Below are 20,771 nucleotides of genomic sequence, written 5' to 3' on the forward strand. Positions count from 1 at the left end.
TGAGATTCATTGTGTTTTCCGTATCTGTGGATTCACGTTTTCCGTCACTCTTAGAAAATTCACATCCTGGTCAGAATCTCAGAAGAAATAATAGAATGAAGAAAGGCAAATTGGTGACGTGGCTGTAGTTCATGCATTTTCATAGCTTAATAGAATTCTACTTGATGAATATATTATCACTTTTTATTCTATTAGTTATAATTTTTTATTTCTACAAGTTCTAATTTCACTTACAAAATTTTCCAGTCTACTCCTAATAGCCTCTGATTGTTTGCAAATATTTCCTTTTTTAAAAAAAAATCATTTCAAACATAATGGTTCTGTATTATGTGCCTTGCAATCTGTGTATCAGTAATACACAGCCTTAATGTGTGGAGTCTTAATGTGTGGTGGTTTCTCCTAACCTTTATTCATTGCAGTTTTTCTTCTCTTTTCTCTGCTGCTATTTGATTGTGAGGTCATCACCTGATACTACTGTGTGAGAGTGCTGCCTAAATTAAGAACATTTTCCCCAAAGAGGATTTGCTTTTGTTGCTAATGGCCAATGGCTACCACCAAACTGAATCCACTTTTACCCCCCTTTAAAGTTTCAGTTTAGTACAAATCCTATCTTTATTTTCCCTACCTTGCTTCTGGACCAAAGCTCATAGTATCCATACAGAAAGTGCTTCTACAGTCATCCACACTCAGGACCTCTCTCTTTCCCAGCTTTCCTCCATTTCATACTCCCAGCTCATACTTCAAACCTCTTTTTGGGTTAGAGGGCTTCCTGGGATACTCTCCTACCTCTTTAAGTCCACTACTATGTGTTCTATCCCATATTTGAATACTGTGTAGTCCCTCGGAACACTTAGTCTGCCATAACATTAGAAGCAATGCCATAAAAAAGAACGAAATAATGCCATTTGCAGCAACATGGATGGACCTAGAGATGACCATACTAAGCAAAGCCAGTCCGACAAAGACAAATATCACATGATATCACTTATATGTGGAATCTAATTTTAAAAATGATACAAATGAACTTATTTACAAAACAGAAACAGACTCACAGATTTTGAAAACAAACTTATGGTTACCAAAGGGAAAACGTGATGGGGAGGGATAAATCAGGAGCTTGAGATGAACACACACACACTACCATATATAAAATAGATAACCAACAAGGACCTACTGTATAGTACAGGGAACTCTACTCAATATTCTGTGATAACCTATATGAGAAAAGAATCTGAAAAAGAATGGATATATGCATATGTATAACTGAATCACTTTGCTGGATGCCTGAAGATAACACAACATTGTAAATCAACTATACTCCAATAAAATTTAAAAATAAATAAATAAAAAGGAGATTTTATATATATATATGTGGTAAAACATCAAAGAAACAGAAAAGGTACAGTAACAATAGTTCCTTACTCCTTACCGCTCTACCACAGTACCATTTTCACAAAACACCTTATTTTAAGTGTTTCTGCTCACAGAATTTATGATGGTAAGTTTCAAATGGCCTTTCCTTATTTCTTGCATGATTTAGCTTTATCATCCCCTTCTTTTTTTCCAAGTGCTCAATCATACATTCTATTCTATCAACTTCTTCCACCCCCTATCCTACTACCTGGAAACTTTCCTCCTAGAGTCTCTATCTACTAGATCCAAACTGGATCAGCTGTTCTGCATGCCTACCAAACTGCTGTCATGTTGAGATGTCACTTCAGCACTCTCTTGAGTTGGAGCCAGAGTTTCCCATGTCCCATACATTCCTCCTTATTGGTTTACCCTTAAAAAATTTATTTTCTTTTTTGGCAAAGTACATCCTTGAGATACATTTTAGAAAAGGTGTATAGGAAATAAAATTTATGAATCCTTGGATGTTTTTGTTCTTTCTTCACATTTGATTTATGTTTTTTCTCAGTATAGGAACATGGGCTATAATTTTGAAAGAACTGCTCCATCATCATCTAGGATGCTTGTAGTATGGCTCAGGAATCTTAATACTATTCTGATTATTCATATTCCCTCTTAGGTAACTTTTATAAGTACCCTTTTAAAGTCTTTCCCATTGGCGTACCTTCATGAAGTCATTTTTTGAAATCTCTCATTTTTTCATGACCTCCTCTCACATTTTCTTCACTCTTACAGGTTTATTACTTTTGTATAACTTTTTCCCCTATTATTTTAGAAAGAAATCTAGAGGGATGTGAGACAAAGATACATTCCATAGCCTACCATCTCAAATCTCCATCACTTATTTTCAATATATTATGTTGTCATACTGCATTCACCTTGTCAGGTACCTAAACTTCTTTTTGGAATGAATAAGGATAAAATATTTATGCAGTCATTCAATACATTTCTAAAAGTTGAGGGCAGATGAGATGTTCCCTAATTCAGACTAATACATTTTTAATTACATAATCTTGGAAAATATTGGAGTATTGATTCCCTGGGCCAGCTAAGAATAATTACAGACCCATGGGCCTCAGAGAGTCTAACAGTTCAACATCCAAAGGGATGGATGGGATCAAACAGGTGCAAGCAATGAAAAATCTTAAAAGCACCAAGGCAACTGTGATGACGGAAAGTGTTATTGCAGAGATAACTGACAGAATAATTTCTGGTAAATATAGTTGTGAATTATTTTTCCCAAGGCTGCTCTTGGACTGACAGTCAGATCTTGTCTTGCCTGAGGCAAACAGATAATTAGCAATGGCCAGAGATATTTGGGCAACAACCTGTAGTGGAAAAGAAGGAAGGAACACCCAAAGGAAATAAAAAGGCCCATTAAAAGTTTCTGGTTTATGAAATACAAGTTACACGGCCTGGCATATCTAATTAGCTCCCATGGTGATAGACCTCATTACATTCTACATACTGTCTGAGGTCACCATACTTGGCATTCAAAGAATTGTTAAAACTTCAAAGACAGCTTGTTTTACTTCCTTACCTTTGGCACCCCGGTAGGCCTCCACAGAGAGCTGCCATTTTACATTCTCACAGGAAGCTGTACACCTTGAATACTTGCATTGTGGAAGTAAATGTCAAGGATGGACTTTGAACATGGCCACCAACCACTCCTATTCTGCTTGTTTCAGTTGAGGAAGACCTCTTGCCTAGGGGACGGGTAGGTCTGTGGGAATATAAAGAATGAGTAGTCTTAGCCTTCTTTCTTTTACCAATTTTTCTGAGTACTACCTGATAAGTTTCAGGCTTTGTGCAAGGCATTGGGAAGAAAATGGTCAAGAAATGGATAGGTCATGAGACCCTGCCCCTTGTATACAAGAAGTAGCTTGGCTTTTTATGCACCCTTCCCACAAAAAAAGACAATACCTTAATTTAAGAAAACCCATAGCCTCCATCTTTCTAAAACCAGACACCTGCAAGGCCAGGATAGGCATTCCCATATTCCCTCTAGCATAATCAACACAGTTGTCTTTCCATTTGGTTTATCTCTGAGAGTTTCTGGGAAACTTATAACCTTGGCAAAAGATAGGTCCTATTGTTCTATAGCCCCACTTGGGAAGAAAGGAAGGGATAAAGGAGGGAGAAAGGGCAGAGGAAAGAAAAAGCTGTATACACTAAAAGAGACACACCAGATTCAAATTAATTTATTCATTTGGCAAATATTTATTGAGATCTCACTTTGTATCAGGCCCTGTTTTGTCGTTTGGATTTAGAAGTTAAAATAGGGGCTTCCCTGGTGGTGCAGTGGTTAAGAATCCTCCTGCCAATGCAGGGGACACAGGTTCGAGCCCTGGTCCGGGAAGATCCCACATGCCACAGAGCAACTAAGCCCCTGCGCCACAACTACTGAGCCTGTGCTCTAGAGCCCGTGAGCCTCAACTACTGAAGCCCACATGCCTAGAGCCCGTGTTCTACAACAAGAGAAGCCACCGCAATGAGAAGCCTGCACACCACAACGAAGAGTAGCCCCCGCTCGCCGCAACTAGAGAAAGCCTGCGCGCAGCAACAAAGACCCAAATCAGCCAAAAATAAATAAATAAATTAATTAATTAATTTTAAAAAAAAGTTAAGATAGACAAAAATCTCTGTCTTCATGGAGCTTGCATTCTAATTGGGAAGGGGCAGATAATATAAAGACACATAGGTAAAATACACACTATGTAAGACAATGATAAGGGCTTAAAAGGAAAACAAAGAAACAAAGAGAAACAGGAAGTGTCGAGGAGAGGGAGGTGCAATTTTTTATGTGTGTTCAAGAAAACCGTCAGGGAGAAGATGATATTTGAGTAATGTATGGAAGGAAGGGAAGCAATGCATGTAAATAATATAAATAGTTGGGAGTAAAATGCTCTAGGTAGTTTGATGAAACAAGTGCAAAGGCTCAGAGGCATTTTCAATGGATACTGAGTCCGTGTAACTATGTTAGAATGAGAGAAGGTGAGAAAACTAGATGATGGAGTCAGACAGGAAATGAAAATCTAGATCATGTAGGGCCTTGTAGGTCCTTTTAAGTACTCTGACTCTGGGATAAGTGAGAGCCATTAAATCTCAAGAGTGTCATGATCTATCTGATTTAGGTTTTAAGGGATTATTGTGTAAGGGTGGAAAGGCTAATGCAAATGAACATACTGGAAACTTGCGCCACAAGGACAATAGCAAGAAGAAGAAAAAGAAACATCTCATCATTAAAAATAGTGTTATTTAGGGCTTCCCTGGTGGCACAGTGGTTAAGAATCCGCCTGCCAATGCAGGGGACACGGGTTTGAGCCCTGGTCTGGGAAGATCCCACATGCCGCGGAGCAACTAAGCCCGTGAGCCACAACTACTGAGCCTGTGCTCTAGAGCCCATGAGCCACAACTACTGAGCCCACGTGCCACAACTACTGAAGTCTGCGTGCCTAGAGCCAGTGCTCCGCAACAAGAGAAGCCACCGCAATGAGAAGCCCACGCACCACAACGAAGAATAGTCCCCGCTCACTGCAACTAGAGAAAGCACGTGTGCAGCAACGAAGACCCAACACAGCCATAAATAAATAAATAAATAAATAAAAATAAATAAATAAATAAAAAATAAAAATACTGTTATTTATGCTTTCTCAAGAGGACCGTAAAATTTTGACACCATTTACAAATCTCTGATGTCCAGAGAATGTTATTCTGGATTCCTAAGAGATAGAAAAATTAATGATCAATGAGCTCAAAATGGCTGAATTTGGACCCATGGATAGCATTTCCCAAGAAGCCACATCCTTTTGTACCTCAGACTTAATTTGCTCCTTCAGCATATGATGAAGCACATCTTTAACAGGGTGTGACAACTGACAAGAGAATTAAACTGATGCAAATTAAAACTTTAACAATAACATTACATGGAGCTTAAAATCCTTTGCACTTTTGACACTGAATTTATGCTAGCTACTAAAAATCACTAGACTAAAAGGTCCTTACAGAACTACCAGTCAAGGACAATGCATTGTCTTTACAAGAAAAATAATACAGAAATTCTTAGTATCAGTAATAGACAGAGTTGATGAGCTGAGGATAGAAGCTTTATATCTCTTTAATCAAACCACAGGATAAAGTTTAAAATTACAGTTCATTACTAGGGAAGACAGCAATTCTGACTGAATCTGGAATAAAGCACATATACGGCTTTTATATTATCTAAGGAATATATGTATGACTTGCCTTTACCTTGTTATCCATGAAGAATTTAGAGCTTATCTCCTTCAAAACAGAACAATGAACAATAACTAGCATTAGGGGCTGAAATGTTACACGTAAGGCAATGCTCCCTTTCACTCCCTATTCTAGTGCAGTTGTAACAACCCTGCCAATGGTCAACCTGTTGCCATATTTGAATCAGTATTGCACATTTAAATTACTTTCTCATTTTGTTATTAATGCTAAACTTATCACTGTGGCTTTCATCAATCTATAGCAAAATGCAGGGCTAAGACAGAGGTACCAAGGTACTAATAGGAGAGCTATTATTTTGGCTGAGCTCCGCATTCCTACTTCCAACTACCTAATGGACACTTTCATGTAGAATTCTCACAAGTATCTCAACTCAACAGCATATCCAAAAGTCCCCTAGTTCCAGTTAACGGGATTGCCAAACTCAAACATCAAAATTAGCATCACCTTTCTTACCCTCACAACCAATAAGCCATTATATTCTGTCAAGTCCATCTCAAAAATATCTTTAAAATTCCGGCTGGCTCCATAATGACTCATCACGATAATGGTAAAGCATACTTTTTACTTCCTTGGCCGTATTTCAGAAGTTACTGCTTTTATAGCCACACGTTTGATTATGTTACTTTTCCTCTCAGAAACTTTGTCTGTGTTCATCGCCTTAATAATAGAATCTGTGTTCCTTAATCTTGGGTTCAAAACTCTCTAGAACTTGACCCCAAAGACTTTCCAACCTTTATGTCTGTCCTGGGTAAACGATACCCAGACACCCTCATTTTTTCCCAGAATAGTTCTTCAATCTTCTTTCCCTTACTTAACCCTGAAGCTTCTCTAAAAATTCATTTCAGTAAAGGGCCAGATAGTAAATATTTTAGGCTCTGTGGGCCATGTGGTCTCCATCGCAGTTACTCAGCTCTGCCCCTGTGGCATGAAAGCAGCCAAAGATAATACATAAACAAATTAGTATGGCTGTATCCCAATAAAACTTTAATTACAAAAGCGGGCACAGGCTAGAATTAGGCCCGTGGGTCCTGATTTGCTGGCCAATGACCTAGATCATAGTACAAAGTGACAATTCTTTTATCAAGCGAGCATCAAATGACCATTCTATTGCTCACAAATCATGAGAAGTTACAAAATATCTAATACTTTGAAAATTTCAAACATATTTTGGAATGTGTACATTTACTTTCATTAAAAATAGAAACAAGAAGACAAGATAGGGAGGAAAGTACATCCAACATTGTTAGTGACTATGCATCTGGAAATTCCTTTTCCCCAAACTGTACAGAAAGCTATTTCTCAGAAATATTTAACAAAATATAATGCAGGTTAAGAGATTAATTTGCCAGTAAACATATTTCAATTCAATTTGGAATCCATGATGGTAGTAGTGGTCCCTGAGGTTCTCTGTTACATTTCTGTACACATATTCTTTGATTTATAGCGCCCTAAATTTTCTCTCCTATACCCTTTTAATTGGTTTACTGTGTTGCAAAGGATTTTAGTTTGTATACACAAATACATTTGCCATTGTTTGTATTGCTCTTAGCAATCTGTGAATTTCTATAGCCTACACATTATATGAATTTTACAATTTAAAAACGATGTGTGGAGAAACCGAAGAATCAGAGCACAAACAACTTTGTAAAAGAGGGAAAAAGTTGGATGATTTATACTATCTGATTTCAAGATTTACTCTCAAGTTACAGTAGCTAAGACTTGCAGAATTGTTGTAATGTTAGACAAACAAATAAATAGAGAGTACAGAAATAGACCTACACATATATGATAAATTGATTTTTGACAAAGATGCAAAGGTAATTCAATGGATAAGTGATAGCATTTTCAACAAATGGATGAATGGTGTAGGAATAATTGGACATTTGTAAGACAAAGAGAAAGAAAGGAAAGAAGGAAGGAAGGAGGAGAGGGAGGGAGGGAGGAAGAAGGAAGCAAAGAGAGAAAGAGGAACCTCAGCTCTTTTCTCATACAATATACAAAAATTAACTTGAAATGGATCATAGACCTAAATGTAACACTTCAGTATGAAACTTCCACAAGAAAACATAGAAGACATTTTTCTGCCTTTGAGTTAGGCAAAGATCTGTTATATAAAATATAAAAATAACAAAACATAAAATTAAAATTGATCAAATGAACAACATAAAATTAAAAATATCTGTTCTTTGAAAGCCATTTCTTAATTCTCTGAAAGAATTATGAAATAGATTGGGAGAAAATATTTGCAAACACCTATCTGACAAAAGACATATCCAGAATATATAAAGAACTCTCTCAACTCAATAATAAGAAAATAAATAATGATTTAAAATGTCCGAAAATTTGAATAAACATTTCATGGAAGAAGAGATATGGATAAGAAATAAGCATATGCAACATTAGTCATTAGGGAAATGCAAAACACAACCACAATGTGATACCATTACAGTCCTATTAGAATGGCTAAAATTCATACAAAACAAAACAACCCAACAAAACCTGTCAATGCCAAGTGCTGATGGAAATGTGGAGCAACTAGAATTTTCTAGATGTGGAGCAACAGGAATTCTCATACTTTGCTAACAGGAATGCAAAATGGTACAACTACTTTAGAAAACAGATTGGCAGTTTCTTACTTCTAGGTATTTACCCAGAAAAGTGAAAATATGTGTCTACACAAAGATTTGTATGCAAATGTCTACAACAGTTTTATTCATAACCGCAAAATACTGGAAACAATTCAAAAGTCTATCAGTCAATGAATGGATACATTCATGCAATGGAATAATAGCAATAAAAAGGAATGAACTACTGATACACACAACAACATGGGTGGACGTCAAAAGCATTCTACTAAGTGAAAATACAAAAGGCTATATAACTATGATTCCATTTATATGACATTTTGGTAAGGTGAAGATATGAAGACAGAAATCAGATCAGTGGTTGCCTCGGGCTGCAGGTGGGAGGAGGGAACTGAGTACAAAAAAAGATAAGAGAACTTCTTAGGAGTGATGAAAATATTCCATACCTGGAACATGGTGGTGGTTACACAATGAATATGTTTGTCAAAACTCACTGAACTGTTTTTCTAAAAAAGGATGAGTTTTACTGTATATAAATTATACCTCAATAAACCCAACTTTAAAAAGATGATATTACTCTGAGGAACACTCTATCCCTAAACGTTTATCAATGTCCTCTGAATTTTTAAACATTCATGAGTCTCTTTCTTGAGCACCTAATCTATGCATGGTTTCATTCTATATCCATGCTTCAGTGATCAGACACAATTTTCCTTCATTAATTTTTCTTTCATCGTAGTATCCTGAATCATTTTTTGAAATTTCTTCCCATGAGTGAACTCAGGAATTTACATATTTACTTTCTTGGTAAGTTCTAAATTCAGAGTTTGATGAGAGTCTGCTTTCCAAGTCTGTACCTGAGCATTAAAGTAAATGGTTCATGTCTTAAAACTCCCTAACTCTCATACATCCTGAAGCCTTACTGCAGAATTGCATTCTTTAACCATGCCCCCAGTTAATAAAGTGCTTTTGGCACTTCAGTTATTAAAATACATGGGTTTGAGGAGGATTTAAAATAGACTTTGTTAATATTTAAAATTCCCCTTTATATTTAATAATCCAAGTTCAATGATATTGTTGGCTATTGGAAAATTACAAGTAAACTTGAGGACCCAAAATCTGGCATCTCTCTCTTCAATGAAGTATTCTAAATGACAGTTACAGGCAGAAGGGTTAACAATGTCTCACATCTTCTTTAGAACAGAGCATTGTTAACAAGGACATTACTTCAGAAATAAAGGAGACAAACCTTGTTATTGTGCATTGAAAATATTTGCATTCCATCCATGTTACAGTTCAGGATTAAAGAACTTTGGCAATGACATTACCCTTTCCAAACCTGAACCTAATTTACCAAGCAGTTAGAGTGACAAAGTAGAAAGCATAGGATTTATAGTTCATTTGCTCTGTCCACAGATCTGGGTCTCTGTGTAAAGTCTGCAAAATTAAAAGCACAATCAAAGTAGATGTTTAAAGAGAAATGGTGCATGCTATATCTCTGAGATGCCACATAAAATCAAGGCCCTTGGGAAAGTTGTTAAGTAAGGAGTATTGATTTAAATTACTTAACAATAGCAAGAGTACACATACTTTTGCCTCGAAGATTTTTCTTTCTTTTTAAAATAAAAAGTCAGTGATTTGCCAATAGACACGTTCATTCCAAAAACTTAAATGTCAACAGTATCAACAGCATAAACATGAATGTAATATATCTTTCAGAAAGTAAATGTTTCCAAAAACTTTGTGACATACACTTTTTGGAATAGTTATGATTTTGTCTGAGATATATATAAATACACACATACACATATTTAATCACTTATGGGACTCCTGAAAAAAAAATAGTAACTCTAAGACGTTTTTACCGAAATGAAATATGAATAATGAATAGTACACTTTTATTGAGGAACTTTTATTGTAGATTAATATTAATCAAAAGTATGTCATAATTAGAAAATAAGGAGAAACAAAAAAATAATTTGTAGTTCAACGATTAGATATAGCCATTTATTTCTTCATTAATTCTGCAAATATCTACTGAATGTGTTCTATGTGCCAGGCAGTGTTTTAGGCACTGCAGGTTCAGCAGTAAACAAAATATATTCAAAATTTCCTGTCCTTATGGGGTTTACAGCAACCTTTACCACTTTGTTGTACAGCCTTCAAGAATTCAGATATACGTATCGATATATATATATTACACACACATACATATACACACAAAGACAAAAGCATAATGTTATTCTGTAGGTATTACTTGTAACCTATTTTTTAAGACTACACATGACTGTGATCTTTTAAAAAATTTTTTACTGTGGTAAAATCACTTAACATGAGATCTGCCCTCCTGACAAAATTTTAAGTGTACAATACAGTAATGTTAACTACAGGCACTATGTTATACAGCAGGTCTCTAGAATGTATTCATCTTACATAACTGAAACTTTATACCCATTGATTAGCAACTTCTTTTCTTACCACCAAATATACACTGATATCCTTTTTTTCAATGACTTCATTATATACCATTGTATGGTCATCCTAAACTATTTGACAATCCCCTCTCATTGGACATTTAGTTTGTTTCATTTTTTTGCATTATAAATGGTGCTATGGTAATATGTAAGCATGACTATTATAGCATATGTTATAATTATATACATATATACACACACCCAATTTTTTTTTATCATTGTCAATTCCTAGAAGTGAAAATTTTGTTTCATAGGGTATTAACAATTTTAAGGCCTGTATGACTTTTCTCTATGATTGGTTCTTTTCTGAAATAGAAAAGCTGAAAGCAAAGTATAGCATATGTGCTTCATTCAAGGTGTGAAAACTCTAAACAGTATGCCTAGAGTAGTGTTTATCCCCTGAGGTTGTCGTGATGATGCCAATGTCTTAGAATCCCAGCACGATGATCAAAAGGGTAGATCACGAACGAAAACCAGTGGTTTTGAGATTCTTTTCCACAAGGATAACCAAGCTTTAGATTAAAAAACCAAATTAATTGACATGTTTTGAACATTTCAATGTACATTTCAGACAAAACTTCATTAGACTTCCATTCCAAGTAATACCCTTGAATTCTTCTTTGCTGTAACAGCAGGGAAGCATCCCAGCTTTCAGAGTTAGTTTTCCTATAATCATTCTTAAGATGCCTATAAACCATTTTATTAATGAAAGTATTTATAAAACATAAACTATAATCTCAAATTTTAAAAATGACATGGCCTTTTTCTTTAGGACATCTGATTTTCTAAATACCTGTGGAAAGTTTAGAATAAAATTTGGTTGCTCTAACATAATGTTTTATTCTGCCTACAAGATGTACTCTTATTATATATGATTTTAAGAGCCAAGTTGATCAATCTTTTTTTTTGTTGTTATATTTTCTAGCTCCTCATTCATAAATTCTGTATGTCATTTATGGGAAAATAAGTCGCTAATCATATAAAATCAACAAGTACAGGTTTATGGTAAGAAACTAAGATATACCAAAGTAGAAAGGCAAATTTGAGAAACGTTTGATTTCATATGACAGTTAAAAACATTAAAAAAAAACCATTTATAATTTAATAATTTCTTTCTGAATACAGATTTGTAGTAAGAAATCAGCTACAATCAATGATATGAATAAATTATTCTACTTGTTTTAATTCAACATGATAAAATGGAAATGTGAGAATTATAGTGATCCTTAAATTCAACTTGATCTTTCAAGGTGTTCAGCATTCCCTGATTCCTCACCCAGGTCATAGCAGGGGAGAGATATGATGAATCCTTGCACAGATATAACTGCCTGTCTAGTATTCCTCTAGTATATAGCATTGTTTGTTCCATATCCTATGGATTTATGTAGATTTTGTAACACGCAGTTCCTCATCTAAGAGCTGGTTGCCAAGTAACATCAGAAGGATTCCAGGACCAAAAGCATTCCATCTTCACAGAGAATTAAGTTTTGCCTAATAAGACTTAAGACTTAATAGCTACTCTACCAAGCTGCACAAAAATGTGGTTTGCGAGAGACATCCTTGAAAATATTTAGGGATTTTAAAATTATTATTATTATGGTATTATTATTATTATTATTATTACTGGGTGCTGAGAACTACTCTAGCGATACCTGCAGGGAAGAAACCTCTAGGATTCTTTTTCATAGTGTGGGCTCTCTTCAATTCCACTCTCCTTGTGGCTCTACTTTTGTTGGGCTTTATAAAAAAATCAAAGTAAAATGAAAAGTAGGCAACAGTATTTGTGTAGTTTTAATTACATCTCTGTTACTATGATTGAAATTGAGAACTTTTTACAAGGTAAGGGTCATTTGTGTTTCTTTTTCTGTGAACTATTGCTCATATCTTTTGCTCTTTTTTAAAAAAAAATCAGACTGTTGATATTTTTCCACTCAATTTTTAGAAACTCTTTAAATGTGAGAGATATAATTTATGATATTATTTATACATATTTTTCCCAGTTTGTAGTTTGCTTGTGGTATTTTATTTTTCTGTTCAACAGCTTTATAAAATATTTATCTATATATCTATATCTCTATCTTTCTAATCAAATTATCAGTCTTTCCTTTTATTGCTTCTGTATTTTTAATCATCGGAAATGTCACAGGTTTGGTTTCCCAGGAAGCTGACTCTGAGATGGAAACTATAGTGCTGGACTTTATTAAAGAATCTGTCTTAGTCAGCTCTGGCTGCTATAATAAATACCATAGAAGGGGTGGCTTAAATAACAAACCGTTGTTTCTCACAGTTCTGGAAGCTGAGAAATCCAAGACCAAGGTGCCAGCAGACTTGGTTCTTGGTGAGAGTCCTATATGGTTTCCATCTCTCTGTACTCACATGACCTCTTTGTATGCATGCAGAGAGAGAGCTCTGGTCTATCTTCCTCTTCTTATAATGACACTAATACCATTATGGGGCTCCACTCTTATGACCTTATTTAAACCTAAGTATTTCCCAGAGCCTCAATCTCCTAACACCATAATCTTGGAGGTTAGGGATTCAACATATGAATCACAGAAGGAACACAAACATTCAGTCCATAACAGAATCCTTGGGACTAACAGGTGTGGATCAAAGGACTCTCAACACTAGGGTAATAAGCTCTTTATTCCTGAAGAGGATCTAGGTGGCACATCAAAGCATTTACCATGGGAAATTCTCTCCACTCCAAGAAATGAAACAAAGGGATAAAACAACACAGCTAATAAGGTATCCATCTATGGCTTCTTATACTACTTGAATAGTTTAATTTTGTACATTAAATCTCTGATCCATTTGAAATGGTGTGACAAACTGAGCCAATGTTATATTTTCATACTTTCAGTGGTCCCAGTAATATATTAAAAAGATGATTTGAAAAGTTATCCATTATTCTAAAAGTCTAAATTTCCATATATGTTTAGGTTTGTCTCTGGATTTCTTTTTTGTTCTATTAGTATATCTGCTCATGTGCTAATACCACATCATTTTAATTATTTAGGTGTTGTAATGTGTTTTAAAACCTTTCACTAACCATTTCTTTTTTTATTTTTAAGGGTTTCCCAGATATTTTTCCTAGATAAACTTTACAACTAACTTGTCTAACTATAGAAAAATTGTATTTTATTTGGATTTCATTAGATTCATAGATTAACTTAGGGAAAACTGACATAAATCAACTTTGGAAAAGCTGATATCTTTATTATGTTGTGTTCTCCTTTCAATGAAGACAGTATATCCTTCTAAAGGCTCAGATCTATTATGTCTTTCAAGAATATTCTATAGTCTATAAGGGTTTTGTGCCCCTTTTTTGTCATGTTTATGCTTAGGTTTAAAAAAATTTTTTGACTTCCTATTATAAATGGAATCTCCTCTTACACTATTTTCTAACTGGTTATCGTTCAGGTTCCCTGCTTTATTAAGTAATTAATAATTTAAATCTACTTTAAAATTATTTTAGTTCTTTTAAAATTTTATACTATTGATATAAAAAATCTCCAACATATACAAAATTGAGAAAAGTGAATGATAAATCCCCATGTGCCCATTATTAGATGCAACAATTATCACTTCATTACTAATCTTATTCCATCTAAAACCCAACCTACTTCCTCTCTCCAAGATTATACTGAAGCAAATCCAAGGTATCATATCATGTAATCTCTATGTATTTCAGTATATATTTCCAAAAGATAAGTACTCTTTTTAAAACATAGCTTCAATGCTATTAGTCCACCAAAAGCCCCCAACTATAATAATTCCATATTATATTATTATCAAATATTTAGTCAATGATTAAACTTCTCCAATTATCTCATCAATTTTTCAGAAGTTTGTTTATGCCAATCAGTATACAAATAACGTCCACACATTGCAATTGATTGATATATTTCATTTAATCTATAGGTTACCTCTCCATCTCTTTTTTTTCCCCTTGCACTTTATTTCTTGAAGAAACTGGATCACCTGTTCTGTATAGTTTTTCATAGTTTTGCTGACTGCATTCCTGTAGCATTTTTAAGCATGTTCCTCTCTTCACTGAATTTCATGTAAATTAGTAGTGCGAACAAGAGGCTTCATTAGACTCAGATTTGATTTTGGTTTTTTTTTTGGTTAAGAATATTTCCTAAGTGCTATAGTGAATTTCCAGGAGGGAGCACATAAGGTCTGATTGTATCTGTTTTAAATCTAATAATTCATTAGACTTTGCAAATTGATAATATTCTAATTTTACCACTCTTTTATTTATTAGCTAGAACTCTTCTATAAAGAGTAACTTTTCTTTATCATCTATTTGATTACACTGAAATACAGTTCATAGAGCAATGGTAGAATAAATGCTTGATTCTTCTTCTTTATAATAGCTTTTAAAATTATGTGTTATATTTGTAGTATGCTCTAAAGGTGGCCAATAAGCTTTTCTTATTATCATTATGGACTCATGTATTAAACATATTTGATGTATTTAAATCCCTTGTAAATTTTCCCATTTTGGGTGGTCAGTGGGAGACTCTTCAAGTTAGCTCTTTTTGATATGACCCTAATAGTGATGATAGCTTCCTTGTTTTCTGCCTTGAAAATATGTTCCTTACTGTCTTTTACATTCCCTGTCCCAAACCAGGGATCAGGCACTTCTCCCAGAAGCCCTGGTTCCTTTAATAGGAAGTAGTATTTTGAGATCATAATCTAGGTACTTAAAGTGCTCTTTGTTATTGGTTTTTCATTGTTCCTACACCCTTTCTTGTTGCAGAGCTAGGAAATGTTTTTTTGCTGTTGTTAAGATAAAATAGATCTTGCACACAAACAGATAATTCTAATTCAGATATAGCACTGAAGATTTTTATTTAACCTCATTGCACTTACGTGTGCTTCTCCTTTTTCATGTAACAGGTATCTGGGTTCTCAATGACATCAATATAATTATTAATTTGCTTTATCCCACAACATACATGACAGTTTCAGGATGATAGTAAAAACATTATCACCAACACCATTACATTCATTTCTTTCATTTTGTTTTGATGTTTATGTATTCCCTTTTAAAACAATTCTTTATAATTATGCAGAATATTTACATGGTTCCAAAATCAAACCTACAAAATAAGAAGTCTAGCCAGCTTCTACCATGTCTATTTTCTCTCCTTTCCTCCTATAAATATTTAGATACATAATTTGAGAGAAAAGCTAGAAGGGAACTAAAGGGAAAAAAACTTGGACTCAGAGGTTAAAGTTCAATCTTTGCATGAAAGTTGTGTAACAAGAGTTGGAAATATTCATATTAGGAAGTTAGAAGAGAAAGTGGAATAATTTAAAATATTTCATTGATTGGCTAAAAGAGGAAACAGTCAACAATGCCAAAGTCAGCAGAAAATCTTGGTAAAAGTTGACAGAAGTAAAGCTATTGGATTTCTCAATAATAAGGCCTTTTAAAAAAAATTTCAGAGAGATAAGTTTCTTTGAAGGAGCAAAGCAGAGTTTCAAAGAGCAATAAGGGAATGATTGGAAAGGAAATAGAGAAAGGCAGCCTAAAAACTTACTTGTGATTCTGGAAGTTTGAAAGGTAGGAACACACAGGGCTATTGCTAGCTTGAGAAATACAGTCAAATGCAGATTCTTTATTTTCCCAATAATGAAAATCTTAAAGTCAAAGAGGGAGCTATCAGAAGGAGAAGCTAGAATGAGGGAGGTAGGAGGTAGATGGGCCCCTGGGCAGAGCAGCCGGAGTGTGCCAAGTGGAGTAGATCGGAGCTTTGTCTTCCCTGACACTCCAAAGACAAAGTTAATGGCAGGAGCTGAGCTCTGCTGGAGTAAAGAGGTAAGAGGACCACATCTGTCACTCCTGAGGTCAAGGAAACCTCCCCGACTGCACATGAACAGGAAGGCTCCTCGGGGGTCAAAAAGGGAGAGGGCGTCACCCCATAATAAGTGTGGAATACTCCCTTTAGCCTTTGCACTGGAATCCATCTTGGCAAAACGATGTGCATGCATATTGGGAGGGACTTGGACAGGTCAGGCGTGGAAAAGAAGCGAGATAATTTGCCAGAGGAGACGAAAGACCCAGAAGACCTGCCGCATATAAGTGATGTATTTTTTATAAATTTATTTATCTATACACTTATTTATTTTTGGCTGTGTTGGGTCTTCGTTGCTGTGCATGGGCTTTCTCTAGTTGCGGCGAGCAGGGGCTACTCTTCGTTGCGGTGCACGGGCTTCTTCTCATTGCGGTGGCTTCTCTTGTGGCGAGTGGGGGCTACTCTTCATTGCAGTGCACGGGCTTCTCGTCGCAGTGGCTTCTCTTGCTGCAGAGCATGGGCTCTAGGTGCATGGGCTTCAGTAGTTGTGGCACGAGGGCTCAGTAGTTGTGGCTCGCGGACTCTAGAGCACAGACTCAGTAGATGTGGCGCACGGGCTTAGTTGCTCTGCGGCATGTGGGACCTTCCCAGACCAGGGCTCGAACCTGTGCTCCCTGCATTGGCAGGCGGATTCTTAACCACTGCACCACCAGGGAAGCCCCATATAAGTGATTTAAATCACCTCGCTGGCACGCCCCTCCTCGTTAGGGAGGACAACAACACCCTTTCTCTCCGGGTGTGTATTTCTGCCTTGCTTCTGTCTTAAATAAACTACTTCTCTGTGTGTTCTCCCACATGTTGTGCTGTGCTAATAATAATAAACTGTGTACCTGTTTTTATAGTTTTTGCCTCCTTGAAACATCCTTGCTTTCAAACGGGGGCAAGAGCCAGGGCAACTTTGCTTCTAGCCTCTGATCCCTGGTGGCCTGGCAGCTAGGATTCCTGGTTTTCATCCAGGCTACTCAGGGTCAATTCCTGGGCAGGGAGCAAAGATCCTGCTCCAAGACTGCTCACTGCTGTGTCTCAGAGAACATGAGAAGATGGAAATGCTGGAACAAATCTCTCAAGAGTAAGGAAGGAATGAATCTAAGGATAGAGAACAGCCAGCAATTCAGCCTCCATGCACAGAGACCAGGGCGCTAAGTGAGAATTGTGGGACATGCAGCTTATTCCAAGGAAGTATGTAATAAATCCAGACTTCTGAGTCTTTCCACACCAAAGTTGAATTCTTCCACAGAGGCTGATTCCATTCCTCACTTAGATCCCTGGAAATAAAAACATCCCACGGCGGGCTTATTCCCCTGAGTCAGGATTCCCCATGAAACAAAATTAACTGAGTTCACTGCTAGTTTATTCTGAGCACACAACCCGCAGTTTCTAGTCTACTCCTAATACACTGCACCTGATTGTTTTGGAAGCCTTGAAATCAGCTCAACTTGGAATGGTCACATCTTAGTTATCCTTGGTCACTGTCTAGGTTGGACAACCCTTGGATCATCCAAATTCTTTCAAACTCTTATTTCCATATTGCTCCATATAAGCCTATCTTGACCATAAGACCATGCCCCCACATTTCTTCTTTCTCTTAAACCTTCCTACTGTGTCCTATGGTAACTCTTATTTCATGGTAAACTATCTTATATCTCAACCTCTTCATGAGAGGTTCCTCCTACCTCCTAGCCCAAATCTGTATTCACCACTGCTATTTCTAAACCATTATTTGTTTTCTTTCTGACAACTGTTCTTTTGAGACATATACTGTCCCACTGAATCTGTCATTCATTAATGTCTCATCTTGTGTCAGTTTCTCAGCTTGGTTTGTCAATCGCTTGACAGGGTCAAGAAGAAAAAAAAAATGGATGTACAGCAGTTAAATTGCTAAGGAAGAGCATGGAGTGTCTGGAGAGCAGAATTAGACCAGACACGGGAAAGGTGGACTCAAGGGTAGGCAGAATGTGTGAGCCACATAAAATCCTTAAATAATGGATAAGGTACGTGGTATGTCGGAGCTGGCTCATACTAGTTTACAAGAGCCAGTTGTTAAATTTTCAGAAATTTTGCAAGCTCTTACGTTGATAGCTTGAAATGGGACATCATGGGAGTATTTATACCATGAAAATCTGCAAATGCTACAAATCAGGACTCATTTTCCTCTGAGAGCCAGTTCTTAAATATTTACCAGCACACCACTGGGTGATAGGGAGGAAGAGGAAATGAAATACTGAGTGGATACAAGGTCAGGAAAGTTGAAGGCAAATTTTACCTAATTCAAAAATTATGTCTAGGAACACTATCACCAAGAAATAAAGTAGAAGTCCAAGAAATAAAAAATAAGGAAGATTTAAACGGTAGATCCAAAAGGGGTAAAATTAAAGACAGGTTCCAAAGAAAAATAACTGGAACATATCCTTCTTTTAACTTAACAAATAGATTTCATCTTTATTAATGAGGCTGAACCACAACTGTATGGAAATGAACAGAGATGATATTGGCAGGTTCTCCTATGTCACTGGATACTCTTGTGTTGAACTCAGCACACAGCATTTGTTTATTCTGTGCTTAACTAGGCTACTGGGTACAGCTTCAGGCTCCAAAAACTTAGATGGGGTCAAGAACCTAGAAATTGACAAGAATAATGAGAATATGGAGAAGATATGGCTCTTAGGAGCATCTATACAGTGAAATAAAAAGGGTGGAGTTTATATCCTGTCTACCCTCATCCACTGAATGATATCGTGCAAGTCACACAACCACTCTGAACTCATTTCCTAAGCTATGATGTGGCAACGGAGATACCTATCTCTTAGTGTAGCTGTGAAAATTACTCAGGTTTATGAAGTTTCAAGTGTTGAGTCTGGTGCCTTGCTCGTAGCAGATACTAAAACGTGTGTTCCCATCTCATTCTTAATTCTTTCTTCTCCATGAGGTAAGGCTAAATACATATTCTTGAGAAGAGAATAAGAAGTCAGACCGAAGTGTATCAAGGAGTTTCTCGGTAGTTCTCTTTTTTTCACGTCGTTGGAAAGCTCTAATCCAGGGGTTGGCAAACTTTCTGTAAAGAGGCAGAGAGTAAGGCTTTGCGGTCCACAGAGTCTCTGTCCCAACTACTCAACTCTGCTGTTGTAGTACAAAAGCAGCCACAGACAATACATCAACAAATATGTGTGTGGCTGTGTTGTTAATAAAACTCTATTTATGAACACTGAAGTTTAAATTTCAAATTATTGTTCATGCTATGAATATCTTTTCTGTTTTTTTCAACCACTTAAAATGTAACAATCTTTCTGAGCTCACAGATCATATAAAAACATGTGGAAGGCTGAATTGTGCCTGTAGAGTGCAGTTTGCTGACACCTGCTCTTATCTCATACTTCAGGAATAAATTGGGATAGACCAGTAGTTTTGAAACATATTTTAAAATCTTGGAATCCGGGCTTCCCTGGTGGCGCAGTGGTTGAGAATCTGCCTGCCAATGCAGGGGACACAGGTTCGAGCCCTGGTCTGGGAAGATCCCACATGCCGCGGAGCAACTAGGCCCGTGAGCCACAATTACTGAGCCTGTGCGTCTGGAGCCTGTGCTCCGCAACAAGAGAGGCCGCGATAGTGAGAGGCCCGCGCACCGTGATGAAGAGTGGCCCCCGCTTGCCGCAACTGGAGAAAGCCCTTGCACAGAAACGAAGACCCAACACAGCCAATAAATAAATAAATAAATTAATTAATTAATTTTAAAAAAATCTTGGAATCCTTTGTTCAAAGAAAATCTTGCATGACAACCACTTGTTAGCAGAGTTTCTGTGAGGACGGGAATTTAGCATCCCTCCCATTCCCTCAAGAACCTATCTTTCCACCAACACTTACACACACACACACACACACACACACACACACAATCTCCTGAAGGGATTTTATGGGACACTTTTCTGGAAGTCTTACAATGAAACATCAAAAAGAAACACTGATAATTTTGCACTATCCGACCCCCTTTAAGGCAAACAAGATCCGAACACAAAAAAGCCAGGGAACAGTAATTAAGAGAGCCCTCCAAAGGCTACACATCCTTAAAGTTGTTTTTTTTTCCTACATCAGACTTCTTATTTATGCTTTCAGACACTTGTCTCTCAAATGAACCTTTCTCTCCTCTGATGAGAATCTCCATAAACCGAACACTGTAGTTT

This window comes from Balaenoptera musculus, chromosome X (assembly GCF_009873245.2).
Source record: "Balaenoptera musculus isolate JJ_BM4_2016_0621 chromosome X, mBalMus1.pri.v3, whole genome shotgun sequence".
Lineage (NCBI taxonomy): Eukaryota > Metazoa > Chordata > Mammalia > Artiodactyla > Balaenopteridae > Balaenoptera > Balaenoptera musculus.